The sequence below is a fragment of the Rhipicephalus microplus genome, chromosome 1 (genome assembly GCF_043290135.1).
Source record: "Rhipicephalus microplus isolate Deutch F79 chromosome 1, USDA_Rmic, whole genome shotgun sequence".
NCBI lineage: Eukaryota > Metazoa > Arthropoda > Arachnida > Ixodida > Ixodidae > Rhipicephalus > Rhipicephalus microplus.
The window spans coordinates 287,092,954-287,105,345 of NC_134700.1; the positions used below are offsets into that span (position 1 = coordinate 287,092,954).

Consider the following 12,392-nt stretch of genomic DNA (forward strand, 5'->3'; position numbering starts at 1 on the left):
TGCGTTGGCAAGTACTTGTCTATCTGGGGCAAATCGAGGACAATGGCACAGCAGGTGTTCGATATTTTTGTCGGTGCCGCAAACATCGCACGCCGCACTGTCAGTAATTCCAATTAACGTGGTATAAGCTTTCGTGAAAGCGACTCCCAGCCAAAGGCGATAGAGAAGCGAAGCTGCACGTCGATGTAGGCCGGGTGGAGGCCGGAGTTGTAGTGAAGGGTCGAGCTCGTGCAGTCTTGCACGTCGTATTCTTGTTCCACTCAGTCAGTGTGAGACTGCGGGCCAGTCGACGAATCTGCCTCGCCGCATCCGCTCTTGAAAGCGGAATCGGAACGCTGTTCGCTTCTTTATGTGACGTGCGAGCAGCATGATCTGCAGAGTCATTGCCGCCTATGCCACAATGCCCAGGTAACCACTGAAAGACGATGTCGTGGCCTTTTTTGTATTAAAACGTGGTGAAGTTTCACGGTTTGATAGGTCAACTGGTCGTGGCATCCACGTCGGAGAACTGATATCAGGCACTGTAACGCTGGTTTTGAGTCAGAAAACACAGCCCATTTACCTGGTCTTTCTTCTGAAGTTTCTTCCAGTGCATTGCGCAGAGCCTCGAGTTCTGCCGTCGTTGACGTTGTCACATGTGAAGTCTTAAAACACCGAGTTACCCCTTGTGATGGTATAACCACTGCTCCACCTAAACTAGACGGCGTAGTAGAGCCATCCATGTAAATGTGCACGTGGTTACTGTAGTTTTGTTCCAGTAGGAATAGACTCAGTTGTTTCAGGGCATGTGTCGGTAAGTCCGATTTTCTCCTCATTCCTGGGATCATTAAGTGAACTCCCGGCCGGCTCAAGCTCCAAGGAGGAAGCAGTGGCTTTGATGCAGGTGCATACGTCTCAGTAAACGATGAACGATACTTGTAGACAGTAGTGCCGTATGTCGTGCGGGGCCTTTCAGCAGCTAGGCTCGCCAGGTGGTAAGAAGGGGTCCTGGCATAATGCCTGAAGTGCATGCGCATTGTCTCGGTAATAATATGCGTCTTTATCGAGTGATCTTGAGCGATGGCAATGGTTTCAGCCGTTGAAGCACTGCGGGGTAATCCAAGGCATATCTTAAGTGCTTGGGCTTGAATGCTCTGAATTGCGCGCAGGTTGGTCTTGCCGGTGTTAGATATTGCAGGTAAGCTTTACCGTAAGAATCCAATAAACAGCACTCTGTACAGTTGTAGCATGGATGGTATGGGCACTCCCCAATTCTTTCCTGCAAGGAATTTGAACAAGTGGCATGTTGCGATCAGCCGCTTCTTCACATAGTTCACGTGTGGAGTCCACGACAGGTTTCTGTCTATTATGACTCCCAAGAACCTGTGGCTTCTGCTGAACGATATGTATTCTTCATTAATCGATATGCTGTAAGCAGACATTGTTAAGCAGACCAATGAGAGTTAGGTTGAAAAGTGTAGGGCTTAGCACTCCTCCCTGAGGAAATCATCGGCTGCTGTAATAATGAGGTGTTGGGCCATTCGCTGTCATCACGTAAAATGATCTCAGCTGTAAGTAGCTGTACACCCACATATATATCTTGCCACCAAGACCTACTGTTTGCAAAGCACTATGGATGGCTTCATGGGTGACATTGTCGTAAGCCCCCTTAACGTCTAGAAACAGGGCGGCGCACAGTCTCTTACGGGCTTTCTGGTGTTGAACATATGTCACCAGATCAACAACCTTGTCGATTGACGAATGGCCGCGCCTGAATCCGGTCATGGATACTGGATAGATTTCGTAGTGCTCTAAATACCACTCCATTCGTGTTAGAATCATTCGTTCCATCGTTTTTCCCACACAACTGGCAAGTGCGATAGGACAGTATGAGGCAATATCCAAAGGAGATTTACCAGCCTTTAGAAGTGCAATGAGGCGACTTGACTTCCATGCCTGGGGAACCGTACCAGTCTGCCAGGAGTCGTTGTATAGGCGTAAGAGTGCCTTCCGAGCTTCGTCTCCAAGATTACAAAGGGCACGATAGGTAATGCCGTCAGGTCCGGGTGCTGAAGAACGTCTGAACAGTGCCAGTGCCGCCTCTAGCTCATCCATAGAAAACTGGCATTCCATACTGGGATCACGTGAGGGCGGTGGGTTGTCAAATGTTCCCGTTCTTGATACTGTGAAATTGGAATCACCGGCAATTCTTCTACAGAAAGATTCTGCGACGTCAATCTCTCTACATCGAAAGTGAAGTGCCAGAGATGTAAACGGGTGTCGCTGACCCAAGGTTGTGCTAAGACCCCGGACAGTTCGCCATATCAGTGATAAGGGCTTTCGTGGATCCAACGACTCGCAAAAGGATGTCCAACGTCGCCTAGCCAGTTTATCCATGTGCCGCTGCATTTTCTTTTGAATGCGTCTAGCCAGTCTCAAATCATCCATGCACTTTGTCCGTCGGTACCTTCGTTCTGCACGACGGCGTATTGCGCGAAGTTTCTCAAGCTCGATGTCGAAACCAGTGCTCTTGTGACTAGTCAACAGTGAATGCGTGGTATTCTGCAGGACATCCTTTATCGAGTCCTCTAGGTTATATGATGAGCCGTCGGTACAGCAGTCTTCCATTAACATTTTGAATTTCGTCCAATCGGTGTATTTGAGGCCTCTTGAAGACTTGGAGCTGGTGAAACCTTCTATACACAGGTAAGTTGGTATATGGTCACTGCCCCGCGTTTCCAGATCCGAAAACCAGTGAACTTTCCTGGTAAGTGAGCGAGAAACCAATGTAAGGTCCAGGCAGCTGCTATAGGCTGATCCGCGCAAATATGTAGGGCTTGCATCGTTACAAACGCAGAGTTCGTACTCCGAGGCCAAGGACACCAATTTTCTTCCTCTAGAATTGACCCTGGAGCTTCCCCATAGGAAATTGTGGGCATTGAAGTCGCCACTGATCACCCATGGCATTGGAGTCGATGTCAGAATACCGCGTAGGCGCTCGCAGTCAAGGTGGCTTGATGGAGATAAGTAAGCTCCGATAATCGTGAAAGCAACCTTATCCTTCTTCAAAGTAAGGCACACATACTGATTCCCTTCATCAGGCGAGACTCTGTGGTGAACGTAAGTGAGTTCATGGCGCATGAATACAATAACTTTGCTGCAGTCTCTGTGAGTGGAGGACATAAAGCACTCATATCCTGACAGCTTGATTGAAGCAGACAGGTTGGGTTCACAAACCACGATAATGGGGAAGCGGTTCACAAATACAAACTGTCTAAAGTCAGACATGCGCGACTTCAGTCCTCTGGCGTTCCACTGAAAGACAGATGCATTCTTGACTTCCGCTCGAAACGACGGTGTCTCGCTGGCCATGGTTTTACCTAAAAGCTGCAAGCACCGGACTCAGGGTGTCCAGCACATGCAGTGCGGTCTGCGCAGCCGAAGTCTTCATATTACTCAGTAGGACACGCATGGTACTCATCAGCGATTGCAGCAAGCTTATCACTTGATCTTCATTCATCGCATCACTGGTTTGAGGGGTCGTCGAGGGCGGCGGGATTTCATGCAGCTCCGAAGTATCTATAGGTTGACTTCGTGGAAGTGAGGGCCACTGTTCGGAAGGTGCGACTGCTGTCCCTTTCTTCTGTTTGGCACTATCCGTCTTCAGTGAGCTCGGTGTTTGTGGGTCAGCCTCTTTGATAGAGGATGACATCTCTCTATCGGTAGAGCAGTTTTTCCGTAATGGTCTTCGCCCACGACGCCATCGTCGGCGTAGTGTAGCGGCAGCTTCCCTGTGCGTTGAATTGTCCCGCACCATACGCCTGAGTACCGCGTGCTCGTTTCGCACCCGCGGGCAATCTTTGGATGAGGCCTCATGAGCGCCGTGCCAGTTTGGACATCGTAACACGGTGGCACCGCAGGCGTCTTTTGAGTGAGACTCAGCGCACCGCAGACACACAACTTTGTTCTCACAGACACCTTTTACGTGTCCCATCTTGAAGCACTTGTAGCATTGCAGTGGCTTCGGTATGTATGGACGCACTGAGTGGCGAACATGGCCAACTTTGACATACGAGGGAAGGCTGTCTCCCTCGAACACAAGCCTCAAGCAGCGTGAGTTGCTGAGTCTGGTAATTGCGTGATGCGGGTGCCTTCTGTCGCTGGCGCTATTAGTATTGGCAGGTCATTAGCTGGGATGGAAAGATCCACATCATAAATGACGCCTACAGTGCCATTACAACCTGTAGCGACCATTGGCCGAACTTTCACGTTGCCGATATCTGTTGTGAGCCGAAGGCTTTGCAGTGCGCTACGGTGCATAACGTCTACAGCAAGGACATTCTTCCGTGAATTGATCCTCACGTCTTTCATCTCATTCGGCGCGGTTTGCTCGAGAAGCACAGAAAGAACTTGCCTGTTGAGGAGTCGCAAGTTAGATGCAGGGTCTTCGGGCATAAACAGCATGGTGTGCGGCCACCGCTGTGGTGCAGTCTTAACGGTGGAAATACTTGCCGACGATGCCGTCCGCAGCAGTCTTCGTTTTGTAGATCGATTCATGACTACCGTGAAGTCATCATCCAATGACTCAAAGCCGTCCGAGTACAAATCGGTTGCCTCGCTGTCCGTGTCGCTCGACGCGTTGCTACGCTTCCTGGACGACGAAGCCCGGCGCGACGGTTGCACGCCTGGAACATTCTCAGGTGTGTCCTGAAGCATCACCGCAAAGGAGGGAGCGGCATCTCCCAGGATTTCCAGGAAAACCAATTGAAAATACTGAGACACGGGCACAAGCGTTCTGTGAGAGAATCACTTCGTCGTCGTCCTCATATGGAGGACGTCTCATATGAAGCATGCATAAAAAAGAAGGCTGCTACACTCGCACGCACGTTGGTGCAAGTACAAGCGAAACCACGAAGGCGGAACGAACCACCGCCTAACCCAGATGTGGTATTCACGAGTATGAAAGACGTCTCCCAAAAACAACCACCACAAAGCCAAAAGACATCTGCTAACACGTACGCAGATGCTACTAAAAAGAAACGTGAGAAATCCATGGGCTTGTCGTCTTCAACAAAATCATCGCAACGTACATCACAAGACCCACCAAGCCAGCACTACCGTCCCCAGTCCCAGTCGCCGACAATCGACAAGGAGATCTGCAAGAAACAGCAACACGGAACACCGATCAAGATGTCACACGCATAGTGATTCATATGTTGTTTGCGGCCCTCAAAGCCCTTGTCCGCGCAAATCCCTCGTCAAGAAGTCTTCCAGAGGTAGAAGCAATCCTTGCAATGGAGCCCCTGGTGTTGACGTCCTTCGCACCGCAGGGGCGCATTTCTTCGCAATAGCAATCATGGCTTCCCGAACGACATCGCCACCTGAACTGACAATACATAAAATATTTAGCGAATGCACCATATTTCAGTGGAACGCTTGCGGATTCGCTCAAAGTTTTCGGATTTCCGACAGCTGGTGCGAGCGTACCAATTCCCTTTCATCGTCATCTCTGAATCACGAGTCGGACCACATTTCAGAATGAACGGGTATTATTTTCATCGTACAAAACGGCTTGGCCATATCAGCAGATTACTCATAGGCATTCCCTGAGATATTCCGGCCTCCGAGATCGACATCCCACCCCACAACGACAATAAATATACGTGCGCCATCACAGCAATCGGTAAACAGGAATACACACTCATTGGAGTATACATAGAACCAGGCAAGCCTTTCAATGCTTCAAGGCTTGAAAATTTGATTTCAAGAACACATTCTCTACACATCATTTGTGGAGACTTCAATGCCCACAATGAAATTTGGGGCAGCTCACACACTTGCGCGCGAGGAGCCAAGCTCGCAGAACTACTCTCAAAATATTCCATTGAACCTCTGAATAGCAGCAGTATCACATATCAAAGAGGCTTTTCGACTACCAGTAGCATCGACGTCACCTTCGCAACAACCTCAGTTGCCCGTAACTTTCACTGGTGCACCGACTTGGAAACACGGGGGAGCGATCACTAACCAATCATGATTTCAGCTGTTGGTGCGAAGATGTCATCAAAGAAATTAATTACAAGATATACTGATTGGGATGCATTCAAAGACGCCGCTAGCAAAGGAATTACTGCTGCCACCAAGGACGAAGAATTACTCACTACAATGTCTCATTGCCTAAGAGCATGCACACGTCTTTTAGCGAAGAACGACAGATTTCCGTCAAACGATGAGGAGTTGGAAAAACCGTGTGCTATTCGCAGGCGAGCTGAAAGTAAAGTATTGCGCACAAAGTGTCTTGAAGACCTTTGAGCCTGCCGACGGACACAACGTCACATCTGGCGTTACCTGTATAAACGTAGCTGGCAAATATGGTGCGACTTTTGCTCCACACTGGACGTTCATCAACCGGTAACCAAAATATGACGGATCTTTAGAGGCATGCGAACGCCACTCCAACAGCTTCACCCTTTCATTGCACTTTCCCTTCACGAACGAAAATCCCTCAAAGCGCTGTCAGAAGGATACTGCACACTGTTATCAACTTCAATACCCTGGAGCTCTTCCGCAAGCAACAAGTCTTGACTTCTCACGAGAGACAGTGCCAGCATTGGATTTGCTTTTCACAATTGAAGAACTGAACACCGCAATCAGCGAATCAAGCAGGCACACATCACCCGGTCACGACGAAATAAGCTATAAAGCCATCGCAAAGTTACCCCACACCTCCCGCTTACGACTCCTAGAATATTATAACTCTTCATGGCTGTCAGGCAAGGTTCCCGCAGAATGGAAACTCGTTAAAATAGTGCCCATTTTGAAACCTTCAAAGCAGCCAACAAGCTACGCCTCTTTCCGACCCGTTGCCCTGCTGAGTTGCGTTGGCAAGCTTATGGAGCGGATGGTTCATAAACGAATGACTTGGTTTTTAGAAAGCCACGACAAATTTCCTCAAGAAATGAACGGATTCCGTCAAGGCAGATCAGCTATCGATAATGTCATCACCCTCGTCTCTTCACTTGAAGAGGACCTCTTTGCTGAACGCATTCCAATAGCTATCTTTCTCGACATCAAAGCAGCTTTTGACTCCCGTCTTTCACCATGCAATTCGTGCAACCATGGTCAGTCTTGGCCTTGGAGGAAGACTATAAATGAATTGACAGTTATTTAAAACAACGGAAAATATACATGTGCACTCCAAACGGTCCCACACCGTTCTACGCCACAGAGAAGGGCATGTCCCAGGGCGCACTGCTCAGTCCACTCCGTTTCAACATCACCCTGATACATATAACAAGGATATTGCCGTAAGGAGTGTACATCACAATTCACGCCGACGATATCTGTATCTGGAGTGCTTCAAGTTCGCGTTTTGTTACCAAACAACGCCTTCAAAAAGCTTTACGAAAGCTTTCCACGTATTTGGCTTCCCGGGGTATGCACTTTTATCCAGAAAAGAGCACTGCCATCGCATTCACGAGAATGAAATGACCAAGTATCCGCTCCTCCACGGTGGCCGGCCACTGACTTATGTACGGTCTCAGTAATTTCTTGGCATAATCATCGACAGAAGTCTTTCCTGGTCTCCTCAGGTGAAGAAACCTCGAGCGATAATAAGTGCAGCATCACAACTCTTCAAATTCATGGCGGGAACACGATGAAGATGCAAGTGCCAATCAATGGTTCTGCTTGAGAAAGCGTATATCGAAGGAACCTTGCGTTATTGCCTACCGGTGCTTCACCGATTATCACCAACAAACAAGAGAACTTTAGAACCCGCACGAAACCATTGCCTGCGAATCTGTCTAGGCCTTCCGAAGAGCTCAACAGGCTCGGGAACTGTAGCGGAAGCAAGATGTCTTCCGCTAGATGTCATCTGCACTCATGAACTATTGCGCACTCATTTCCGCCATGTCATACATGGGAAGAAGCATTTTTTGTGCCGCATACATCTCACCCACAGCGATTCAGCATTCGGCCAAGCTGTGCAAATGCAGCAACTTACTGCTATTAGACAGCCGAAAAAGTTGATGCTTCCAAGATTTCCTCCGTGCATGCTTTCACCTCTTGATATTAAACCGTGTGTCCCAGGAATCAATGAAGCGAAAAGACGTATTGCACAGACCACACTGCTGCAGACTACTCTCTTCTACTTACGGAGAGCCGCACAGGATCATGATGTAACGTCTCCTCACCGTGACAGGCATCGCAAAGAGAGTTGTAGGCCATTAAAATTCGACAAGAATCATATCTAGTCAGTGCAACCCCCTATCCATAATAGATCAAACGGGGCGGCCTCTCTTTGACTCAGTCCAGTTGGCACGCAGAGACGCATCAAAGAGGGCAGGTGATGTTGACGATTGGTCCGATTGGTCTGGCTGCTTCGTGGGCACCATAGAGAGAGCGTTATTTCCTGTGCAAGGCCTCGAAGACTGATGGCAGCGTCAGACCTTCGAAGCAGGGGCGTTTCTTCTCGCGTACCTTCAAAAGCTGCTCGAGCTGCATTATCGGCGTGCTCGTTCCCTGTGTTACCGCAGTGAGTACGTAACCACTGAAACGTCCCGTAGTGTCCTTTCTCATGCGATGTATGAAAAAGACATCGAATTTCGAATATGAGTTATTCGTATGACCCGCGACACAGCGCAGATAGCACAGAATGTAGGGCTACTTATGAATTGCTGAAGTAAGCTGAACATCGACAATTGCACAGGTTGTTCACGACTGACCAGAGTGCAGCGCGCTGAGCAGCTACTTTCGCAACTGTCCATGTCGTGGGGAGATCTGTCTGAAAGCTCATGGCGATACCTGTTGCTGGAAAAATCACTGTTCCAGACGAGCACTGGAAGTTAGTGTATCTCAGTGTACCAGCGATTGATACGAACAACTTCAGGCAGCGTGATAAAACGAGGATAACAAAGGAGCGAATTGAACATGACTAGCGCTGAACTGTGAACTGAATATTTATTAAAAATTCACCACTTAAACTATGTCACGAAAAACGCCTCGTTACCAAAAACGCTACTGATGATTAAAGATTGCACAAGCATACATACGTAGTGTTAGATTGATTTGTGGGGTTTAACGTCCCAAAACCACCATGTGTTTACGAGAGACGCCGTAATGAAGGGCTCCAGAAATTTCGACCACCTTGGGTTCTTTAACGTGCAGACGGGCCTACAGCATTTTCGCCTCCATCGAAAACGCAGCCGCCGCAGCCGGGATTCGATCCCGCGACCTGCGGGTCAGCAGCCGAGTGCCTTAGCCACTAGACCACCGTGGCGGGGCGCATGCGTATTATGATACTAGCAGGTTTTTATCAAGATAACATTTTACTTAAAAGGGGGCCGATACCAATTTTCGAAGCTAAATTTACTAAGCCATACGGTTCTCCTAAGTACAGAGGCAGCTTTGAAAAGCAAGAGCGCAGGTCACTGAATGTTGACATTTTATTCTCACACTAAAGTCAATTTTCGCATGGCCCGCTCACTGTCTTCAATGCTAGCATGACGTCACGCTATAGTATCGATTTCAGTGGTTTGACACACACTAGTATGGCAAGTTTCGATGACGTCAGGTACCGAAACGGACCGAAGTGCCGATTGTGCATTACCAACAGAGCCAAGGAGCGGAGCAGCAGTGAAGACGTCACGATGTATTGCGCCAGCACGTGACGAGTGAGTGAGTGAGTGAGTAAGTGAGTGAGTGAGTGAGTGAGTGAGTGAGTGAGTGAGTGAGTGAAACAACTTTAATAGGAGATCCAGCAAGGAAGTGAACTCGTTGCGCACCTCATACTGCGTGTTGACGTCAGCATGCAATAGGAACCGACACTACCTTTTAAAGACATGCTGCAACTAGTCACATTTTTATACGGCGTACACAAGTTTAGCTATACGTTTTCGAGCCTTTTAGGGGCTCCGACATTTTTTTTTTTTTACGCAGTAAAACAACTGCTGGAAATTGTCGTGTCAGTACCCGTTATACGATCGTGTCACGATCGGGTCGTGTCAGTAACCGGTCTGGCTTCTCTTATAATCGCAGTTATGCACAACATATTTCATTTCATTTCATTTCATTTATTCGTACCCTCAGGACCGGGAAGTATTACAGAGGGGAGTGGTATTAGCACATGGAGAAAAAAAAAGAATACAGAAATGCAGCAATGGATATGCAGTTATTACAGTGGTGCGGCTCCTACTCATACAGTCTTAGCTAATGGCGTTTTTAAACAGTTCATCATCTTGGATAGTTGCTGTTGATGCGGGAAGGTGATTCCATTCGATGCTCGTGCGTGGTAGGAATGATGTGTGGCAGCCATTTGTTCTGCATAATGGAACTCCGACCTTGTCACGATGATCTAGACGAGTTGATACATCACGCAAGCAAGCTTCTGCGTCACATATACACTTCTTCGTCATGTTCTCTCTCCGTTTCTCTTGTCGCTCGCTCATCGTGATCGCGATTTCACGGCGCACGAAACGAAAAGTCAGCCGACCACGAGGCGAGATCGGCGCGCCTAATCGATGGTGTGACGTGAGTCTCCGTTCGGAGGCACGCAAAGGGAGACGGGACGTCGATGGGAGAACACGCGAGCTGGTCCACCTGCGCCCTCTAGCGTGTACCTACACAGCCCACCTAAGGCCCGCGCGCGAAATTTCCACCTAATTGGGGTAATTGCGCTTTGATTACGCATAGCCATCTAAATGCTACCTGGCTCATCACACTTACTCTGCTCGTAGAGTACACCTCCTGCGCACTGATGGCAAATAGAAGGTCACCGTCAAGCTTCCTCCAGTAACATCACTCCCCTTCCGCCAAAGAAATAACAAAAAAGATGAAGCAGAAGAATAACTGAAGCTATGCTAAACGAGCAGAAGCGGCATACTGAACATACCCAAGAAAAATTGAGGTGCTGAAAATATTTTGAGTAGCATAAGTTTCCGACAAATCGACAAAGATCAAGCCACAAGCAAGTGACTGTTAAAGGGTTTATGACCACACAACTTCGGTCGTAACCTGTATTATGCAGAGCCCCGCCGCGGTGGCCTAGTGGCTAAGGTACTCGGCTGCAGACCCGCAGGTCGCGGGATCGAATCCCGGCTGCGGCGGCTGCATTTCCGATGGACGCGGAAATGTTATAGGCCCGTGTGCTCAGATTTGGGTGCAGGTTAAAGAACCCCAGGTGGTCGAAATTCCCGAAGCCCTCCACTACGGCGTCTCTCATAATCATATGGTGGTGTTGGGACGTTAAACCCCACATATCAATCAAGGATGCTGGCCCTGAACCCTGCTTTATAAATCAACCTCAGCGCATGGCAACTAACCACAACTTGACGTTAACCCGGCGTGACGGCTGTATCAAAGAAGTACATATGTATTGCTCACAAAATTGTATAGGCAGCACTGCAACCACCATTGACGTTTCACGAAGTTTAGCCTCTATTTGAAAATTGAAACCTGGCGTAGCTCTGTGGCAGAATGATTCATTGCCACGCAGAATGCTTGGGTTCGACTCCAGCTGAGACCTTCACATTTATTCTTTGCATTCATCGGGTCGTATACCGATGTTAGGTATTTCTTAACGCTCGCGCGTTAAAATTACCCATGTGTGTTCTCGTCGTTCCTCGGCAGATACTAAGGGTCAATCACCTGTGGTACATACACGCATACCAGTGGCACATACTCACCCGCGGATATGTGCCAGTGTCTGGCGGGAAGTGTTCGGCGACGGACGTGACGGGAATGTGACATTATTCACGTTTTGTTTGATCACACCATCTTACCCTTCCATGCTAATTTTGGTTCACGCCAAGTTAAGGGAGTGATCACGAGGGCACCCAAACGTAAGCGGCTAGATAGTTAGATACGCTTAAAGTCGCTGAGGTTCGCTAAGAAATGCTTCGCATTTAAAACATCATCACGAACAATCACGCGCTCACGGGCGAGACGATGGGTGTAGAGAAATAGAAGGGGGGGGGGGACATAAATAAGGACAGGGAAAAGGAGAAATTTTAGGGGGGGAGGAGAGATTTTTACGCGAGGCGAGATTGAAACCTACGTACACGGCAACCGAAGGCCAGCAGAGTACAGCAAGCATAACCTTGCCTAGTAGTGTAGCAAGAGAGTGAGAAAGCGAAGTGAGGGAGAGGAGGACAGATGAGGCTGAGAATAGAAAGCAGAACAGAAAAGAGTAAAGCATACCACAGAAAAAAAAAGAGAACGACAGGCAGAAAGAAAATGATGGAGAGAAAGAAAGTGAGAAAGATAGAATGAGAAAGCGTTAACTAGAGAGATAGAGAACAATTGAAAGATGGGAACAAGAAAGAATAGAAAGACCTAGGAAGATAAAGAAATAGGAAGCAGAGAGTGAGAAGAAGGGAAACGCCACCAGTTCTTCTGCTACCTCAGTTTGCACG

The 12,392-nt window shown here is 48.4% G+C and overlaps 2 protein-coding genes across 3 annotated transcripts in view; one reads left to right on the top strand and one right to left on the bottom strand.

Annotated features, from left to right (window-relative positions):
* The window catches only part of LOC119159369 (unconventional myosin-Ie-like), a 292,958-nt gene that overhangs the window by 239,509 nt on the left and 41,057 nt on the right, over window positions 1-12,392 (bottom strand). The gene's annotated exons all lie outside the window — the stretch shown is intronic.
* The window catches only part of Ih (hyperpolarization activated cyclic nucleotide gated potassium channel Ih), a 325,658-nt gene that overhangs the window by 29,931 nt on the left and 283,335 nt on the right, over window positions 1-12,392 (top strand). The window lies entirely within an intron of this gene.